This window comes from Eulemur rufifrons, chromosome 2 (genome assembly GCF_041146395.1).
Source record: "Eulemur rufifrons isolate Redbay chromosome 2, OSU_ERuf_1, whole genome shotgun sequence".
In the NCBI taxonomy this organism is placed as follows: Eukaryota; Metazoa; Chordata; class Mammalia; order Primates; family Lemuridae; genus Eulemur; species Eulemur rufifrons.
The window spans coordinates 65,707,487-65,729,141 of record NC_090984.1 but is presented as its reverse complement, the minus strand read 5'-3'; the positions used below and the strand labels follow the sequence as shown (position 1 = coordinate 65,729,141).

The 21,655-nt window shown below is 35.9% G+C and overlaps 1 protein-coding gene and 1 pseudogene across 3 annotated transcripts in view; both read left to right on the top strand.

Annotated features, from left to right (window-relative positions):
* PRKD1 (protein kinase D1) overlaps positions 1 to 21,655 on the top strand; it is a 297,341-nt gene that overhangs the window by 27,570 nt on the left and 248,116 nt on the right. The window lies entirely within an intron of this gene.
* LOC138380952 (U2 spliceosomal RNA) lies at positions 4,037 to 4,136 on the top strand (annotated as a pseudogene).

The following is a 21,655-nucleotide window of genomic DNA, read 5'->3' as shown; positions in this document are numbered from 1 at the left end:
TTTCTTCCAAATGAGTAAGTCAGTCTTTCAGAAATGCAACTCTAATTCTTAATCATATCTTTTTTTAAAAAAACAATAACCACTTTATCTATTTTGTTTCTTTTTTTCTTTTTATCTTTATAAAAATTCTATCAGGCTGGAATTGTTCTCATTTTACAGATTAGGAGACTGTAACACAAAGATTTAATAACAAAGCTGCATAGTTAATGACAAAGGTCTATTTGTCATTAACTGTTAAGTGTTCAGAACACTTTTCCACTGGATCATAGTTCCACACCGGATACCACTGCACTGCAATATACAGGATTGTCTAAGTGTGGCATTTGTGGTCTGGTCATGGAGAATGCTCCCCTTTTCAAAATGCAAGCACGATTTGTGGGGTTCTGTCAATGTAGAAAGTGGATGCTTTTGACCACAACTTCCTACCTAATACATACTCTGTTTTCTCTATGGGAGTGTTTGTTTGTTTGTTTGTTTGTTTCTTTCTTTCTTTCTAGAATGGGTTTATTTATTTATCTATTCACAGCTAGGAAGAATTGCTTTTTTTTTTTTTTTTTAATTTTGAGACAGGGTTTCACTCTGCTGCCCAGGCTGGGGTGCAGTGGCACACTTGTAGCTCACTGCAGCTGCGAACTCCTGGGCTCAAGCCATCCTCTTGCCTTCTGAGTAGTTAGGACTACAGGCATGCACCACCACACTCGCTTAATAGAAGTATTTCTTTTTAATTTCTTTTTAAAAACATCAGTTTGAAACATAGAAAAGTTGTATAATGTTTGTCTACCTGTTAAGTTTTAATCCTAAGGTTAACTATGACCTGCCTGAGTCACATAGGTTTCTACCAGATATTCTCCAACTTAAGATGCACAATTGTTCACATCTTACCATTTTTGAAACTGGAGTATCTTTTATCTCTGTTTTGTAGCATTATGAGAGGAGTTCTTTCTCTTGTTAGCTGTGTGATCTTTGGCAAGTTACTATGCCTCTCTGAGTCTTTTTCTTTTTAATTTTCTGGAAGTATCTGCTGATCTTCCTGCTCTACCTGCTTATTGTGTAGATCTGTTGAGACAATGTAAGCCAAAATTTGTTGTAAGCTGTTCAGCAATGTAAACATTTAGTATATGGGTTAGCTGTTCTCACATTTGAGTGTTCATGAGAATCATCTGTGCAGTATGTTAAAAATTCAGATTCATGGGACTCACTCCTAGTGATTTTAATTCTGTGCATTTGGGGAACAGAAGCAGGCCATTATATATAAAAAGATGATCATGCCAATAAGCATGTAAAATTTTGTAATAAAAAGGCACAGAAAACGTCTTTAGAGATCAGTTTTCACCTGGCAGATCAGCAAAGTTGAAAACAATAATACTTGCTGTGGGGGAAATGACTATTCTTGTGTCTCATTCATATGAGTATAAACTTGAAATCATCTTTGAGAATGGTCTTGGAATATGAATTAAAAGACATGGAAATTTGCTTGCCTTTTGATCCAGGAGTTCCATTTTTTGAACTTTTTGAAATGAAAATGTCACATGTACAAAATCATATGTACAGAAATATCAATTGCATAGTTGTTTATGAAAGGAAGCAAATTGCAAACAACTCATATCTCACAATAAGGAAGTAGGTAAATGAAACATATCCACATAATTAAGATTATGCAGACATTAAAATGTGGATATGAAAAAATATTTTTATTTACATGAAAGATGTCTCTGATATATGCTTCAGTAAAAAAGGTTTTTAAAACATGTATAAAATGAGCCAATTAAAAATTTGTATACATACATAGAAGTCTAGATAGATAGCTTATCTAAAATTGTAAGTGGTTTTCTCTACCATGGCTGATAGGATTATAAGTGTTTTTAATTTTTTATATATAATTTTTTATAAAATATGAAAATTGATGAATTTTTATAAGTAGAGATGAGAAAATTTTTTACTTTTAAAAGAAAAAAATAGGAAATTTACATTATTGATTAATATTATTCTCCTTATTTTCTCTCATACTTTGTATCCATATCTCTCCCTCACCCCATTCTTGTGCTAAAGGTAACAGTTTATTTGGTTTGTTTTCTTCCAAGGCTCTTATAAGAAGATTCATTTGCATGTCACTTGTGGTGACAGAAAGCAAAGAGGTCCCTGCCCCCTCCCTGATTTACCTGTTTAATTCTCATGAAAAATTGGAACATCTTGAAGCTCAGCCATTTTAAACCATTTGTGTAATTAAGTCCTGGCCATCATAATGTTATGTACTTTTACTTGGTTGCCACGTCTTGTTTGCTCTGAATTGTGTTTTCCCAGCTTTATAACCACATCTGAAGTTTTTGCTGATAGAGTTAGAAACCAGCTCTTTCTCTTTATTTTCCTGATAGCTCGCTGATTATCAGGGAGAGAAAACTACTGAAGTCCACTTCCTCTCCTGTCACCCAAGCCAATACTATTTGTAGTAGGGGAAAATGAACCTCTGTTTAGGCTAACAGTCTTGATGGGGAATGTGTGTGGGTGTGCATGTGTGCATATAGAAACTTTAAAAACCTGACAATTGGGAAACAATGAAAAATGGGATTTACTGAAGGTAAGAGTCAATAAATCTGGAGTTACGCTCTGGTTTAGTATACTAACTACTTAGGAAAATCATCTAAATTCTTGCAGGTGCTGTTTTCTCATCTACATAATGGTGATAATTATTTGAATATTACCCTACAGGGTTTGTAGGCATGATTCAATCGGATAATGCTTTGTGCTTCATTTATTCATTCATTTGTTCCACAAATAAATATATGGAGCACCTACTGTATACTGGATACTAATCTAGGCACTTGGGTATATCAGTGAACAAAACAGACAAAATCCCTGCTCCCTTGCAGCTTACATTCTCGTGGGTAGAGATAAACAATGAAAAATAAGCATAGTAAATAAACAAATTACATGAAATATAATTAACGCGATGGGTAAAAGTAAAAAAAAAATATGAGTAAGGACAACTGGGGCTGCCGTAGGTGGGGCAGGGTAGAGTTGGGAGTGGGGTGCAATTTTAAATAGGGTGGTCAGGATGGGCATCCTTGGAAGGTGACATTTGAGTAAAGGGTCAAATTAGGTGAAGGAAAAGCCATGTGGATATGTAGACATCTGTGAGAAGAGTGCCAGGCAGAGAAAACAGCCAGCGCAAAAGTCCTAAAGTGTCCAAGGGGCAGTGACAGGCTGCTAGGCTGGAGTGGAGTGAGTGAGGGGATGAGGTGAGAGGTGAGGGTCAGATTGCGCATAAGGGCTTGTGGGCCGCTTAAGGACTGTGGCCTTCCCTCTAAGTGAGACTGCAGCTGGTGTAGGGTTTTGAGAGGAGGAGTGGTGTGATCTGATTTAAGATTTTAAAGGGTCACTCATGGCTGCTGTGTAGAGCCTAGACTGGAGGTGAGAGTGAAAACAGGGAGGCTGATTAGGGGCTTTTATAGGAATTCAAATGAGAGATGATGGTGGCTTGTAGGAAAGCGAGCAGTCGAGGTGGAGAGAGAAATCCATGAAGCACAATATAAATGAAGGTTTTTATTTTGTATATATGGTGTTGAGCTAGAGGATATCCATTTCTCAGAGTTACCAAAGCTCTTCTTTGGGGCTTAGAATTTAAATATATTATTTGAATGTACATGTTTTAGCATCGTATGTGTAGAAATTGGATAGGATTTCTTAGTTAGCTATTTTTACCAAAGACTTGTGAAGAAATTAAGTTTTGAACTCAGTGAAGAATGCTTTTGTGCTTCCTCTGACAGTACATACAGCGCATGATCCAGGGGTGATTCAGTATTGTCCTTGCTTATTTCAGAAGTTGAGATGTCATTCTCAACACCACCTTCTCTTTTTCCTTTTCACCATATCACCAAGTCTTTTCCACTGTGTTTTCAAATTGTATCTCAAATCTGTTTACTTCTGTTCATCTGCACTGTTAACCCCATGGTCCTAGAAATCATGATTTTGCTATAATGCAAGTATCCTCATCCATCCTTTACTTAGCAGAGAATTTTGTATAAATGTAAATCTTCTTATTGCTTCTCGGCCTTTTGGCTAAGATCAAGTGTAGTATCTGTTCTTATCAGTTTAATAAATGTAGGTCTTATCAAAGCACACCGCTGTGTAAAACCATTCAGTGAAGTCCTCTAGGATATCCTCCACGGTGCCCTCCCTCCATCCATTACCTGCCATTCTCTACCCTGCTCTGTACCCCTGGAGGCTGCAGACTGCATCCCCAGAACTCCGTTGGCTTCTAGCTTTCCATTGAGGATGATGTGCTTCCCTTTGCACCTAGGATGAAGGCCACAAGCCAGGACATGGACAATAATCTGTAAGGAAGGCTGTGTATATCTGACGGCTCCGCCCAGGAGACTCATCTCACCTCTTTTCCCACCCTTGGCTCTGATGGTTGGTTCCCGAGCCCTTCCTATCTCCCTGGGTTCATACTCTGATTCCCCCTGACTGGATGACTTTTCTTCCACTTCCCTTTTGCTTCATGTGGCTCATGCTTGCTCATCCTGAATGTCTCAATTTGAATGTCACTTCCTTAGAGAGACCTTCCCTGGTTATGCACTCCCGTTTCTCACTCAGTGTTTCTTTTTTAGCAGGTGGTGTGACTATGTATAAATATTCATGTAACTATTTGCATAATGTTTCTCTTCTCTGCTAGATTCTAGGCTCTATGAGGTCAAAGATATAAAAATTTGTGTTTATCTTTTAAATCTCTGCCTTAGAAGCAATGTTTGGTACGGGCAGAGCACTCACTAGCTGCGTGGCGAATGCATTCAGAAAGTGAAGATAGCTTCACGGGTAGTTTTCAGTAATTACCAAGGAAATTTTAACATGTTAGTTTAGAGTCATATCGAGGAGCAAAACTAGAACTCAAAGTTAGAACTAGAACTGGAACCCAGGTGTCTGCATTCTTTCCTACTGATACTCAAGCCCAGCAATACTGTGCAAGGCCCTGAGAACCACATGCTAACGAAAATAATATCCACGAAATATTTCTTATCTTTTTATTTTAAGGTTGAAAATGTTTTTATATATATATGTTTTTGATTATATATGCTTATTAAACCTTTGGTGACTGGTATTATTGACTTTTTCCCCTAACTTTAATTATGAACAAAGTTATATTTAACAAAAGGAATAAGGGAGGAAAGCTTTGACACCAAATATGTGGGTGAAGACAAAAAGTGATGTTAATAAGATCTGAAAACAAAAAAACCCTCCTGCATTATAATAATTCTAGTTATTTTAGAAATGAAGAATATTCTTTTATTTTAGAAAGAATAACTTTGGTTATTAACACCCTCATTAAAGTATAAGTTTTAAACAAGAAAATTTGGTTTGGTCAGTAATGAACTACTCCTATATGCATTAAATATTTTGAAATCTGATCTTTTAGATTTTTGTTGTGAAAAATTTTACTTTTCTACCATTTCTCCTAAAAAATGAAATTCTGCTAATCTCTCAGAGTATTATAACCCAGTTTTATCTTATCGATTCATTTAAAAAAGTTTGACTTGTATCCTGAGGGGGTCCATCACTGGCCATTTCAGAAACAAGTAAACAGATACATTATTGAAATACATATGGTATTCTGACTGAGTATTTCAAATTCATAGAGCTAAGTGAAATTTATTTTTAACTTTATGAAGAAATAGCCTTTGTTGGATATTTTTAATGGGGCTTCTATTCCAACATAAGTTTTGAAGCTGTAACATTCTAGAAATAGATGTGTTTAATGGAAATGTTGACAGATTCTTATTTGTAAGCAATGAACGAAGCCACCTAGAATTTTAGTGACCTCCCTTTCAATGAATGGCTATTCATATTTATTCTTATTGATTCTAATAATAATCAGCTTTAGATTTCCAACAGGCCACTGTATAACTTCTCATTCTGATAGGTACACTTCTAAAGGTATCAAGTCTAAAGGTACTATGTTTTGGCACACTGAAGCAAGTGCATACCTGAAAAAATGATTCTGCCTCTAGCCACTACCTTCTCCACAAGTTAATGTAAGATAGAAGGCTGGGGCATGTATGTAATAGAGCTTGTAGCATTAAGTTATTCTTGGCACTGAAAGGAAGGTAATTTGTGTAAGAATTTTATTGTGAGGTCTGTCAACATGGAAACTGCAAAACAAACTCCAGAAAAAGATTATGCCTGATACTCTTTTGTCTTTCTTTTTTTTTATATGGGTGGCCCTGAAATAATTCCACATTTAGTGGAAAAAGCACAGAAGATTGTTCTTGATACAAAGAGGAACTTCCTCAGCAGTTTGGCTAAGGTGTTTGGAAAACTTGAATCCTTAAAAGAAAAATGAAAATTCAATTAATAATTACTTATTTAATACCCACTCTGTAGTTGTGCAAGTAGTACACTCAATACGTGGATGTGCTTTTAAATGAAAGGATGAATGGTCGTGTGTACAGACATGGATGCTCAAATGAAAGAATTAAGGTGCTGAAGAGCTATGTGTAGGAAAAACATCTGGATAATTTGTGATTGTAATAAATGTGTGATATAACATCCCCCATTTATTAAGAGGGCATACAGTTTGATGAAACTAAGTAAATCTTAATTTATGCCAGTGGAGTCACTACAGTTAATACCAAGACATGGAATTAAGGGACGTATTCATCAGCATTGGTAGGCCTTTAAACATTTGATGAAAGTCTTTTGGAAATGTTAAGAGGTGAATAGGGAAATCATTTAGAACTGTGGTCCCCAACCCCGGCCGTAGAGATCTGCTGCACCCCCCCACCCCTGCGCCCACATGCGTCCATGGAAAAATTGTCTTCCATGAAACTTGGCGGGGTGCACAGCAGAAGGTGAACAGTGGGCGAGCTAGCAAAGTTTCATCTTCTCTATTTACAGCCGCTCCCTGATCCCCCCCCATCACTTACATCACCACCTGAGCTCTGACTCCCCCCTGCCCCCTGGAAAAAATTGTCTTCCATGTCCCTGGTGCAAAAAAGGTTGGGGATTGCTGGAAGTTTTTAGAAAAAAAAAATTTATATTAGATTATTTTGGTATGTTTATGTATGCATATATGTTTGTAAATAGCTAGCTACATATAAATTTTGTTTTGGAATTAAATTCCACAAATGTGTCTAGAGTACCAGTTTTTAAGGCAGTGCATATTTTCTAAGGGATAAAAGAAGAGTAAAGTACGTGTATTGTTTAAAAATTTACCACAAATATGGCAAACAAAGAAAACCCAAAAGTTTACCATCCAGTAGTGAAGGCAGATTGTGAGAGATCATGCCTTGAAGAGTCATAGAAGAGTGAGATGCTACTCATTTAGAGTGGTCTATCTGGAAAGGCTTCACTGGAGAGGAAGCATTGGAATAGACCTTGAAGGGAGTAGATTATTTGTAATGTGAAGATGAAGGAGGAGGAGGCATCATGACTTTGGAAGATGGCCTGCAATAGTGAAATAGTGCATGTTTGCATGCTTGAGAAAGAGAGAGAGAGGAGAGGGAAAACTGGTATCTAACCAAATATTTCAGCTGTTTTTGCTTTGTGCTGCTGAATTGGACAGAGGTTGTCACCATCCATGGTAGTTCTGCTTTATATGAAAAACAAAAAGGGCGCTCCATTTCTGATTATTGCTCTAACTAGGCTGTTGTTGCCATCCTTTGAGTTTTTGCGAAGCATGTGCCTCTGCCTTTGTTTCAGTGTGTGCAGTTTCGCGTATCATATGCTATGCAGGCAATTTTTCCCTTTAGAAGAGTTTTTGTATTGGAAGATTCCATTTCCTTGGAATATACCTGGAATATATTATCTTTAATAATTTTATTGGGAAAAAAGAGAAAAGTCAAGACACTTGTTTCAGTTCTGTTATAGTCCTGAAAGTATTTACGAATGTTCTAAGCTTATTGCCTAACTCACCTTCATTTTGTACAAGTCAGGAGTTTTTTCATCTATCTATCAATCTATCAATGTATCATCTACTTATTTGTTTTTGGATAACATTTATTATGTCAGGTACTGTGCTACTTTTTTTTATTCCTCCTAGAAGATTGGCTTTGTAGATGAAGCACTGAGGATTAGTGGCCTTAGCTCACTTATTCAAGAATAAACAATTAGTATGTGATGGATAGGAATTGAATCTAGAAATTCTTTATTTGATTAGTCTTTCACTTTCCAAAGATGCCATCCAGAGATTTATTGCTTTAATTTTAACAGGTTGGGAGGATTAATAAAATTTCTCAACATTGAAAAAAAGACAAAACACTTGAAAAAACTGAGCATGCCAGAAACTAGCAGCTCTTTGCTTTATCTTAGGAGAGCAGAATGGTTCTGGAGAAAACTATATTTGATAAAATATTGGCAAAAGTATTAAAAGACTACTATGGTAGTTTCAACAATATAATCATCTAGGGATTTAAGAAATGCATATGTGTAATGAAATGACACAAGTAATTTGAGAACTTCATTAAAGAATTACCAAGGAAAGATTGTTAACTTAAGTGATTTCCTATATTTTCAGGGCTAAAATTTGTTCAAAAATTTGTCTTTTGAAGAGTCAATGAGAATAGATAGGATTGAAGTATATCTGTGAGCATCTTGGTGGTTGACTCCCTAAATACCTGGAGTGTTGCCAGCTATTATTGTTAGTTTGCAGGGTATACTTCTGCACTTCTGATAATTTGGGGGATGGGTGACGATGGCATATTATTTCCATTCCAAAACGAGTTGTTTTTGTAGTGAAATGATCTTAGTTATTTTATGCTAGAGTACTGTAGACCTTTGACTTTTTATATACAGGCATACCTCAGAGATATTGCAGATTTGGTTCTAGACCTCTGCAGTAAAGTGATTATTACGATGAAGCATGGCACACAAATTATTTGATTTCCTAATGCATATAAAGTTAGATTTACACTATACTGTAGTCTATTAAGTATACAATAGCATTATGTCAGACAATGCCAATGTACATGCCTTAATTGAAAAATACTTTATTGCTAAAAAATTCTAATGATCATCGGAGCCTTCAGCCTGTTGTAATCTTTTTGCTGGTGGAAAGCCTTGTCTTGATGTTAATGGCTGCTGATTGATCAAGGTGGTGATTGGTGCTGGTTAGGGTGGCTGTAGCAGTTTCTTAAAGACAACAATGAATGAATCAATACCGCATCAATTGACTTCCTTTCACAAAAGATTTCTCTGTAGCATGGCATTTTAACTGTAGTAGAACTTTATTCATAACTGGAGTCAGTCTTCTCAAACCCTGCCAATGCTTTATCAACTAAGTTCATATAACATTCTAAATACTTTGTTGTCATTTCAACATTGTTCACAGCGTCTTCATCTGGATTAGATTACATCTCAGAAAACAACTTTCTTTGCTCATTCATAAGAAACTATGCTCATTTGTTTAAGTTTTATCATGAGATTGCAGTGATTCAGTCCCATCTTCAGGCTCCACTTCTAATTCTAGTTCTCTTCCTCTTTCCACCACATCTACAGTTACTTCCTCCACTGAAGTCTTGAATCCTTTAAAGTCATTGATGAGGGTTGGTATCAATTTCTTCCAAACTGCTGTTAATGTTGATATTTTGACCTCCTCCCATGAATCATGAATGTTCTTAATGGTGTCTAGAATGGCTAATTGTTTCCAGAAGGTTTTCCATTGGATTTGCCCAGAGATCCCTCAGAGGAATCACTATCTGTGGCAACTGTAGCCTTACAAAATGTATTTCTTAAATGTGAGACTTGAAAGTCAAAATTACTCTTTATTTCATAGGCTTCAGAATGGATATTGTGTTAGCAGGCATGAAAACAACGCTAACCTCCTTGTGTATCTCCATCAGAGTCTTTGGGTCACCAGGTACATTGGCACTGAGCAGTAATATTTTGAATGGATTTTTTTTTTTTTCCCTGAGCAGTAGGTCTTAAAGTGGGCTTGAAATACCCAGTAAACCATGCTGTAGACAGACTGCTGTCATCCAGGCTTTGTTGTTTCATTTGTAGAGCACAGGCAGAGTAGATTTTATCATAATTCTTAAGGGCCCCAGGAGTTTTTGGATGGTAAATGAGCATTGGCTCCAACTGAAAGTCACCAGCTGCATTAGCCTCTAACAAAAATGTCAGCTTGTCCTTTGAAGCTTTGAAGCCAGGCATTGACTTCTCCTCTTTAGCTATGAAAGTTGTAGATCGCATTTTCTTCCAATATAAGACTGTTTCATCTGTGTGGAAAATCTGTAGTTTAGTGTAGCCACCTTCTTCAATCACCTTAAATGGATCTCCAGGTTAACTTTCTGTGACTTCTGTATTAGCGCTTGTTGCTTCGCCTTGCACTTTTATGTCATGGAGATAGCTTTTTTCCCTTGAACCTCGTGAACCAGCCTTTACTAGCTTCCAGCTTTTCTTCTGCAGCTTTCTCACTTCTCTCAGCCTTTATAGAAATGAAGAGAGTTAGGGCGTTGAAACTGGATTAGGCTTTGGCTTCAGGGAATATTGTGGCTAGTTTGATATTCTATCAAGATCACTAAAACTTTCTCCCTGTCAGCACTAATGCTGTTTCACTTTCTTATTGGTGTGTTCACTGGGGTAGCACTTTTAATTTCTTTCTAGAGGAAAAGAACTTTTCCTTTGTATTCACATCTTGGCTAAGTGTTTGGTGCAAGAGGCCTAGCTTTTGGTCTGTCTTGGCTTTTGACATGCCTTCCTCACTAAGTTTAGTCATTTCTTGCTTTTGACTTAAAGTGACGGACATGTGATTCTTCCTTTCACAGGTCATTATAGGGCTATTAATTGGCCTAATTGCAACATTGTCGTGTCTCAGAAAGATTATTTATCTTTTTTTTTGGCAAAGAAGAAAATAATCACTTATGTAGTAGTCTTTCAGAGGCTTTACTTTCCATTTAAAGATGCAATTATACAGCAAATAATGAGACTATATATATTTTTTCAATACATAACTCCTTTATTTTTTTCTTGTCTATAGCTTTGGTCAAAACTTTAGGAAAAAAGTTAAAAATGTGAAAACAGTAGTTCTTGAAGAATACTCACTCCCTGTTCATTATTAAGTAATGATATTAGCTGTTGTTTCATGTAGATTTTTTTTCATGAACAACATTCTATCCCTAATACTAATAGTTGTTAAGTATTACCTGAAGCAGCACTGGTAGAGACTATTGAAACTACAAATCTTAATCAAAATTTTAGTTTGGGAATAATGTTTCTTCTAATTTAGATCAGAAACATAATTGCCTTTGAAAATGATCATTTTAATCTTATTAGCTAATGGTATTTATATTTTTAAATTCCATTAAACTTAAAATGAGTTTTTGAAATATTATCAAGGACTCAAGGACTAGAGGAACCATAGACGCTAATTTTCATAATCTAAGGAGAACCCAAACATGGAACACTTGGCTGTTTGTACAGGTTAGGAATACAGCTTAGGGGTTAGGAGGGGACAGGTGCTTGAAAGGTTTAGGTCATCATCACTTCTTACGTAATAAACAGCTGGCTTTGCCCAGCTTTACTGAGTAAGTTATTTTTACCTTGTTAAAAGTTGTATGCTTTTCTGTGAATTACTTTTGAATCATTTTAGAAACAAGATCGAGTAGGTATAAATAAATACTAGGGCCTTTGGAACTAGGTGAGCTATAAATAACTTAGTGTTGCAATAATAAATTATGCATTAACTAGGAGCTGAATTTCTGATTTGTGTGGTGTATCTGTTCTTTCGAATACTCCTCTACTTTTTCTGTGTCATTACCATGTGGAGTTTTATTTCCATTACTCACCTATGTCAACAGTGTTGGTCAATATGGATGTCACAAACTTCCTCAAATACCACTTGTGACTTGCTGTTTTATTAACCTTGAATTATACCATTTAGGTCTGAATTTTCTTTTCTTGAACATATTTGCTTACTAAGATGCAACCTATGCTCCAGGTCTCAAGCATGTAGTGCTTCCCTTCATGGTGCCTTTCCAGCCATTCCATGGAAAAGATACGTATTTCTGTAGGCCGCCTTGCATTACTATGTTTTTCCAGTCATATGGCATTTGTACATTGTTTCAAGTCTTTTACAGATTGGGGCTCATGTTAATAATGACATATCACATTATATAGTCCTGTGTTTCTTAGTGATGAGGGTACATGCTGAGAAGTGTGTCATTAGGTGATTTTGTCAACTTGTGACCATGATAGAGTATACTTACACAAACTATACATCTAGGCTATATATGTGGCATAGCCTATTGCTCCTGGGCTATAAACCTGTACAGCATGTTGCTGTTATGAATACCGTAGGCAGTTGTAACACAATTGTAAGTATGTGTGTATCTAAACATATTTAAACAGAAAAGGTACAATAAAAATATAGTATTGTAATCTCAAGGGATCATTGTCATATATATGATCTGTCTGACTGAAACGTCATTATGCAGTGCATGACTGTGTATTAATAACATGAATTCTTTATTCTTCTTGATTTTAAATTAGTTGAGGAACCTATACCTTAGATATCATTGTATCTGTCATAGAGCCTAGTGCTGTTCCTTCTACAGATTGGATGTAAGTTTTTCCTTAGTATTCTTGTCCTCACACTGCAGGTAGATTGTAAATGCTTATTTGAAAGATGTATTGCTTCTGTTGTATCAGTAACATGGACAGACTGAATACACATACACATATGATAGAGATCAAATCCTTATGCAGTATAAAGGGCACGCATGGTGTTGACTCTCCGTTCTATACTTGTTGCACCCTGTTGCAGTAGTCTTGACTATCTTTGTGCAAGAGGAAGGGAGAGCAATAGTGACAGTGGGCTGCCTGCAGGTTAATTCACTGATACCTTCAGGGAAGTCAGGATTGCTTTCTGAGTTTTTTCCTGAAATTTGAGCTGAAAGAAAGGCTTAGAACCATCTATAGAAGATTTTATTAATGTACTAATGTTTGCAAGAACAAACAATTGACATCAGGCATAAGTCTTATTTTGCATTATACTTTGATACATTATTAATAGAAAAGTTATGCTAATCCACACCATCTGCAGCTACCAGATGTGCCATTGAGAGGTACACAAGTTCCTTTCTGGAAAACTGCTTGATGTCAAATCTCAATCATTTGTGTTAAAATGACAGCACCAACCATCAAAGGAGGAAGACCTACCATAATTCTTGTTTTCTTTACCATCACATACCAATCTGGATGATAAACACTGTGATAAATTAAATATAAATGATGAGGAGAAACTAACAAAAGTTAATTGTTCAGTCCACCTTTTGTTTTGGTGCAAAATAGCTATAGAATCTGTTGAAGACTATCTCATTGAGTGCACATTTATAAACAGATGTGGTTACATCCTGCTGACTACCTTGTATTTCTTGGCTTGTATGTTTTATTATATTAAGAGAATTGGCTGCAAGGGTGTCAGCAGATGGTGGTAAGCAGAGTAAGTTTTTTCATTACATGGTTGAGCATGCTTCTAGGAACTCTATCCCAAACGTGATCTTTGAAAATAAACTTGTTCATTTAAACACATTAAGTTCTTCATCTGGATTATTATATCATAAAAGACATTGCCGCTAATTTAGTGGAACTGGTTTTGTTTCTTTTGGCTCGGGGAGAAAGGGCAAGAGAGTGGGAAACACTTACTTTCATCTGAATTTTTTCATGTTCTACCTGCATCTGGATGTATCTATGTTTAGAGATAATGGAAATCCTTTATGTTCCACTTTCGTATTTCAATTTTGGCAGCTACTGCTAAACATAAAAAAAAGCCTGAGCATGGAAGCCTTTTGAACTGTTGAACATACCAGGTACACCCTAAAATTCCATTGACTTCTAGAATAGTAATGAATAACAGTGTTTACCAACAGCTAGAACTTATTGTAAGATTTTCGTTGTGCAAGAATATGTCCAAGTGGAGAGCATATCTCTTCCTCTCCTTTCCTCATTTAATTCCTGTTCTAAAGTTCCTGCTGGCTACACTGCACTGTTGCTTGATGGTGCTTTTTATGGACACCAGAAAGTATTTTCTCATAGCTCAAATATTCTATAAACACACTGCAACCGTTGTAACAGAAAAAAGTATATTTTAATTTGAATTCCTCTCCTTAGAGAATGAGGAATTCCCCTTAACCTTGCTAAATGCTGTTATTATTCAAGTTTTGCCAGGAGATGAAAAATTTTTTTAGTTATAATTATTTTTATAAACTATCTTGGATAAATATCTGAGATTGCTCTTTGATCCTATAATTGGTGCATGCTGTAGTTCTAAGTACTGAGTAATTGAGACTTTATAAAAGAACATGAATGAAGAGCCAGCTGTTTTGTTTTTTTTAAATGGTATTCTCTGGATGAGTAGGAGACCATAAATGTCAAAAGAATTACATTGTTTTGCCTTTTTGAATAACAGTACCCATTGAAATCTCATCTCATAGAAACAAATAAAGCTACATGTTTTAATTTCTCAGGACAGAAGAACAGAGCCTACCGTGAATAACATTTTTAACAATTTTTCCTCTATGCCTTTGCCTAGCTCATTCCCTTTGCATAGAAAATTATCAAGTCACCCATGCCACCCCTGGGCTCAACCCCAGGTGACTTTTTACTATTCTCAAGATTTAGCTTACTCACCTCTTTTGGGCATGCCTTTCTTGACTTCTCAGGGAAGAATTCTATGCTTGCTCACTCCACCCCTGGCCTCTTCCCTTCTACTCTCAGTGAACTACTTTTATGCTCTAGTAATATCCTCACATTTGGATTTGTCACTTGACTGAAGTCCATGATGTGATGAGATTGGCCTTCTTATCTCCTTTTCTTAAAGATATATTTTTGAATCTGTCTTTGGGGCAAGTGGGTGTCTATTAAATGTTTGTTGAATGAATGGATGAATAATTTATATTATTTTTATATGTAAAATTTGTATGCATGGAAAATCATCTTTGCTGTCTTTATCTTCAAGGTTCATCAGGGTATAAAATTGTAGAGCACAAGTTGCCAATGAAATAATTTGTTTTCCTTTTAATTTTGAGAAATATAGTAACATAATGTGTTGTGATCATTGGTATTGCTAATATTGAACGTGAAATATTAACATATTAGTATACATTTGTGTGTTTTTGTAAAGTGTTATTAACTTTCTTTTCTATGTTTTAGTACAGTTTTAAATTTGAGATATTAATTATTATATATATTTTACATTAGAAAACTTAACAGATTTAAAATCTTACTGGCAAAAGTTATTTTGAAAATTGTGTTCATTAGATAAGCATAACATTGCATATAGTTTGAAAACATGCTTTTAATCCCATTGTCAGTAAATTACTCTTTTTTTTTTTTTTTTTTGAGACAGAGTCTCGCTTTGTTGCCTGGGCTAGAGTGAGTGCCGTGGCATCAGCCTAGCTCACAGCAACCTCAAACTCCTGGGCTTAAGGGATCCTACCGCCTCAGCCTCCCGAGTAGCTGGGACTACAGGCATGCGCCTCCATGCCCGGCTAATTTTTTCTATGTATATTTTAGTTGGCCAGATAATTTCTTTCTACTTTTAGTAGAGATGGGGTCTTGCTCTTGCTCAGGCTGGTCTCGAACTCCTGACCTTGAGCGACCACCCGCCTTGGCCTCCCAGAGTGCTAGGATTACAGGCGTGAGCCACCGCGCCCGGCGTAGTAAATTACTCTTGATATTTTTGTCTGTAGCCTTGCAGACCTTTTAAAATACATTTATGTACAAACTTTTAAGTAAAAAGGAAATTACACTGCACATATTGTTCTTTAACTGAGCATCACTTTTGAGTTGACCAAATTACTCAAAACATTTTAGGGTAGGAGTTACCATTTGATGATCATCTCTGCAGATGATGCTCGCATTGAAATGAGAAGGTCAACCATATGGGGAGGTTAAAAATAAAATCTGCTGGCCTTCAAAATCCTCTTATCAGCCACCTAACGGGGTCAGATGCTGACAATGATGCATCTGAGAGCAGCGAGTAAAGACAGATTGCAGAAGTTTCATAATTGTGAATTGTGTTCTCAATTTATTCATTTTTACTTGTCTTTGTTCCTAATCTTGGGAGTCTCTGGACTGTATAAATTTAGATGGGAAATCTCAGGTACATCCCAAAGGACTAGTCCTAGTTTATATATTCATGCATGAAATAAAGTATTTTTGGTATGTCTATAAAATATAACTCAGAAATAAGTAAACAAGTCTTTTTCCCAAAGTAAGCTCCTTCTAAATGTAGCTAAAAAGAGCTACTTTGTCATTAAAGTGAATGAATATTCGTTTTTAGAGCAGACATGATGTTTGGACTGTGTTAAACATATGCCTGTTAGTGAAAGTGTGAGTCACAAAGGTAAAATTTCATCTAAAAATAATATATAGAGAAAAAAGTAATAAATATATACATGGTAAAATACTTCTCTTTTCTGCAAACTTTTTGTTCATTATTTTTAATGGTTATGATATCATTTTAAAATTTCTGTTACTAAAAGAAACTAAAGATGATGTTCATAGTAGCTAAGAGGTGGAAGCAACCCAAGTTCCATTGATGGATGAATGGATAACAAACTGTGGTACACATGCACACACACGCAGACACTGGAATATTATTTAACCTTAAGAAAGAAGGAAATTCTGACACGTTACACATCATGGATGAACCTTGAGGACATTATGCTAAATTTAAAAAAGCCAGTCACAAAGAGACAAATACTGTCTGATTCCACTTATGTGAGGGTATTTAGTGTGGTGAAATTCAGAGAAACAAAGTAGAATGATGGTTAGCAGGAGCTGGGGAGAGAGAAAATGGGGAGTTGTTGTTTAAAGGGTATAGAGCTTCAGTTTCGCAGTTCTGGAGATTGGCTGCACAACAATGTGAATGCTCTTCTTACTGAACTATATACTTAAAAATGGTTAAGATGGTAGGTTTAATATTATATGTATTTTACTACAACTAAAAAAAAGGGAAAGAAACTGGAGAGAAAACAAATTGTTAGAGTAAATTTGACTGGACCTAATGTACTTTTAGCCATAATTGTTCCTACAGAATAAATACCTAAGATTGTTCTTTGGGCCTTTAACAGAGTTGTGATATAATATTAATACATGATTATGAATCAATTGAAAATACATATTAGGCCATTAAATATGAAATGTCCAATTTCGAATCAAAAGTTTATCATATCTCAAATGAGAAGCAGTACAATTAATCCAAGTATGCACCTAAACTATCAACACAGTTTTTCCATCTTAACAGTAGCTTGCTTATGCCAGCAGCGAAGAAGCCTGGAGAGCAAGTGGCCATGAAATCTCAAAAGGTGAATATTTTTCCTTACAAGAAGTGGTCCAAAGCCTGGAAGAAGTGGTAGTCAATTGGGCAAGATCTGGTGAATACAGTGAGTGACAGAGAATTTCCAAGTCCAGCTTCTGTAGCTTGAGCAGCATTGGTTGTTTGCAGGATGTGGTCTTGCAGGAGGATTGGCCTGTCTTTATTGACCGCTCTTTGCTGCTTAATCACAAGCACCCTTATCGTTTTGTCCAGTTGGTTGCAGTAGACATCCGCGTTAGTTGATTGACCAGGTTTTGTGAAGTTGTAGTGGGTAATACTAGCACTGGACCACCAAACAGACATCATTAGCTTTTTTTGATGAGTATTCGGTTTTGGACTGTGTTTCAGCACTTCATCTTTATCCAGCCATTGTGCTGGGTGCTTGCAATTGTTAGAAAGAATCCATTTTTCTTAACACATAACAACACAGTGTAGAAATGGTTCGCCTTTATGTTGTGACAGCAAAGAAAGGCAAGCTTCCAGATGATTTCTCTTCTGATCTGATGCTCATTTGACTTATGCAGTACCCATCTATCCAGCTTCTTTACCTTGCTGTTTCAAATGGTCCAGTATTGTTGGAATAGTAATGTCAAACCTTGCTGTTAATTCGTGTGTAGGTTGAGATGGATTTGCTTCCACTACAGCTTTCAGCTCATCATTACCTTGGTCTCAGGTCACCCACGTGGCTTATTTTCAAGAGTAAATCTCCAGAAGGGAACTTCTCAAACCATCAATATACTGTGCGTTCATTAGCCACATCCTTCCCAAGCACTTTGTTGATACTTCTAGCTGGCTACTATGCATTGGTTCCACGACAGGACTCATGTTCCAAAGTAACACTAATTTTTGATTTATCTGTGGTCTCACAGAAATTACTCTAAAAATTTTGAAAGATAATCACAAGCCAAAACATGAGTTTGAAAGAATGAGGATGTACCTTCACAATAATAATAAAAAAGAAGTGTCCAAGTGAAATGTCAGAGATATCAACTGTCAAACTTAGTACTTAATGAAATTGGATATTCTGTACTTAATAACCTTAATAAGAAAACAAATATATAAAAAACCAAATTTATCCAAACCAAACCACTCCCAAAACAGAAAAAAAATTGAAGTAAAAAAAACTAAAAAGCAAAACTGAGCAGTAGTGGATCAGAAAGGACGGAAGAAAACCTAGAGTGTCATTTCAAGAAACCAAGGGAATGGGATATTTTTGGAATGAGGCGGTAGTCAGTGGGCATAACAGAAGTTTCAGTGGCAGGTTACTTGTCCCTAAATTGTGCTATTTTATTTATTTTTGGTGGAAAACATTGGTTGTCATAATTTATTATTTGTAGAATAATTAAAAGCTAACTAATATGCTGAAATCACCAGGTCCAAATATGTGTTTAAGAGAGATCCTTTGCTTTTATGGTTATCTATTCATAATTCAAAGATAGGTATTATTCACATATTTATTGATTGCTTATTGTTGTGTGAAGGACTGAGCTGAGTTCTGATGTATAATGATGAATGAGTGAAATCTTGTCCTTACAGAGCCTAAAATCGTTTGCATTTGCAGATGGGGGTGAATAACAGGGAAACAGAAAATTATAATAAAGGATCATAAAAACTCTGAAAGGAGCATATAAAGAGTGCCCGATGGGTAAAGATAGAAAATTTTGGGAATACAAGATTTCTGTTCTGGGGAAGACTTAATGGAAGAAGTAATAATTTCTTAGGAGGGAGAAGAGGGAAAAATAAAAGATGATATATGGCTTTGATTGAGTGAATGATGGAGCAGTTCACCTAGATAAGAACAATAAAAGAAGAGGTGGTTTTGGGAAACACATTCATTTTAATTGAAGTTTTGGAAGAGGGAATGGGTAAGTCTAATGAGAGAGCATGGGATGAGACCAAAAGAGGTCCAAAAAATTGAACATTAGGAAAACAATTAAAGAAGTAACAGAGAATGAACAGCCCACAACGAAACCTAGCCAAACCCCAAAACAGAAAAAACAAAATAAAATAAAACTAAAAAGCAAAACTGAGCAGTAGTGGATCAGAAAGGGAGGAGGAAAACGTAGAGTGTCATTTCAAGAAACTAAGGGAACTGGATATTTTTGGAGTGAGTCAGTAGTCCATGGGCATAACAGGAAAAGCTGGATGGTGTTCTTTGTGGAGAGCCAGTGAGGAGAGCTGAGGGACTGGGCTGGGCTAAAGAGGGCTGCTGAGTTAGCAGAAGTGGAGGCTATGAGTGAAGACAGCCTTTTTAAGAATTTTTGCTATAAAGAGGAGAGTAGAGTAGAAAGAATTATACTGGAGAGGAATCTGAGTTTAAGGAGGTTTTTAATATTTATGTATTTTATTAAAATTTTTATTGTATTTTAATCATTTTTAAGTGTACAGTTCAGTGGTATTAAGTGTATTCCTAGTGTTGTGTAACCATCACCATTATCTAGTTTCAGAACCCTTTCATCACTCCAGTCAGAAATTCTATCATCCATTAAGCAATAACTCATTCCTCCCTCCTTCCTCCAGGCCCTGGTAACCTCTGATCTTTCTATTTCCACAGATTAACCTATTCTAGTTATTTCATACAATCATACAATATTTGTCCTTTTGTGTCTGGTTTGTTTTACTTAGCATAATGTTTTCAAGGCTCATCCATGTTGTGGAACATATCAAGGCTTATTCTTTTTTATGGTTGAATAATGTTCCCTTGTCTGTATATACTGCAGTTGGTTTATACATTTATGTATGGACACTTCAGTTGTTTCTCCCTTTTGGTTATTATGAATACTGCTGCTATGAACATTGTTGTACAAGTATTTGCTTGAATCCAAATTTTCAATCCTTTTCAGCATATACCTGAGTGGAATTGCTGGATCGTATGGTAATTCTATGTTTAACTTTTTGAGGAACTGCTAAACTGTTTTCCATAGAGGCTGCAACATTTTACATTCCACCAGCAGTGTACTAGGGTTCCAATCTCCATATTCTTGCCAACACTTGTTTTTCTCCATTGTTTTTTATATAGTAGCCATCCTAGTGTGTGTGAACTGGTACCTCCTTGTGGTTTTAGTTGGCATTTCCCTAATGACTGATGATGTTGAGCATCTTTTCATGTGTTTTGTGTTCATTTGTACATCTTCTATGGAAAAATGTCTGTTCAAGTCCTTTGCTCAGTTTTTGATTGTGTTTGTCTTTTGTTGTTGTGTTGGAGTTTTAAAAAAAATATTTTGGATACTAGAGCCTGACCTTATATATGATTTGCTAATATTTTCTTTACAAACCCATTCTATGGTTTGTCTTTCACTCTGTTGATAATGTCCTTTGTTGCATAAAAGTTTTGAACTTTGATGAAGTTCCATTTGTCCATTGTTTCTTGTTTTCTGTGCTATTTTTACATTAAAAGTGAATTTACAGTAAAATTTACTGTTTTTTGACTGTACAGTTATATGAGTTTTAATACTTGCATAGATTTGTGTACCTACCACAAAAATCAGGGTATAGAAAAGTTCTATCACCACCTCCTGATCCCCCACATTCTCTCATATTGTTCCTTTGTAGTCAAACCCCCCTTTCACTCTTGACCTTTGGTTAGCACTGACTTGTTCTTTATCCCCATGGTTTTGCCTTTCCAAAAATGACATATAAATGGAACCATATGTAGGGAGACAATTCTCTCTGGGTCTTTTGTATTTCTGTATGTCTTGCAAGCAGAGGCACTGATTGCCTTTGTTGAAGACTATTGTTTCAAGGACGTTTGAATAGTGACACTACTCTTGGAAGATAGAGATACTGTGTGTCTCCCTCTGGAACAAAGGGCAGGTGTACTCCTGGTTATAAAAGTTTTCTTTTCTGAGTCAGGGTTCTTCCCCTGTAACAAGTCATTGTGTATACTGGTGTCACTTGGCCCTCTTCACCTTGCCCTTTTGAAACTGGGGTTCAGGGAATTAGCCCACACGCAAATGTTCTGATAATTTGACCACTACTGTTGCTATAGGAGAATGGTAGAAAGAGATAGATGGATTTGGAAGTTGAGGAGCTTGGAGAAGATTTAATATAGCTGTTGTAGGAAATGAGAGCAAGTGTTAAGTAGGGAAATATGAAATTATATATTATTAATAATTGAAGCAAGTTTATTATAGCAGTAACTAGTTACTATTTTTATGGATAAGCAAAGAAAAAAAAAAACCCAAATAGCAAACCAACGAGGCTTTTTAATACCTCCCCTTATGATACTATAAACTCTATAACATTGTTTAAATGGACATCAGCAGTGCATAAATGAAATCAGCCTAAGTTGTTATTTGCCTTTGGTGAATAGATAAATTGCTTATCTTCAAACATATGATTTGAACA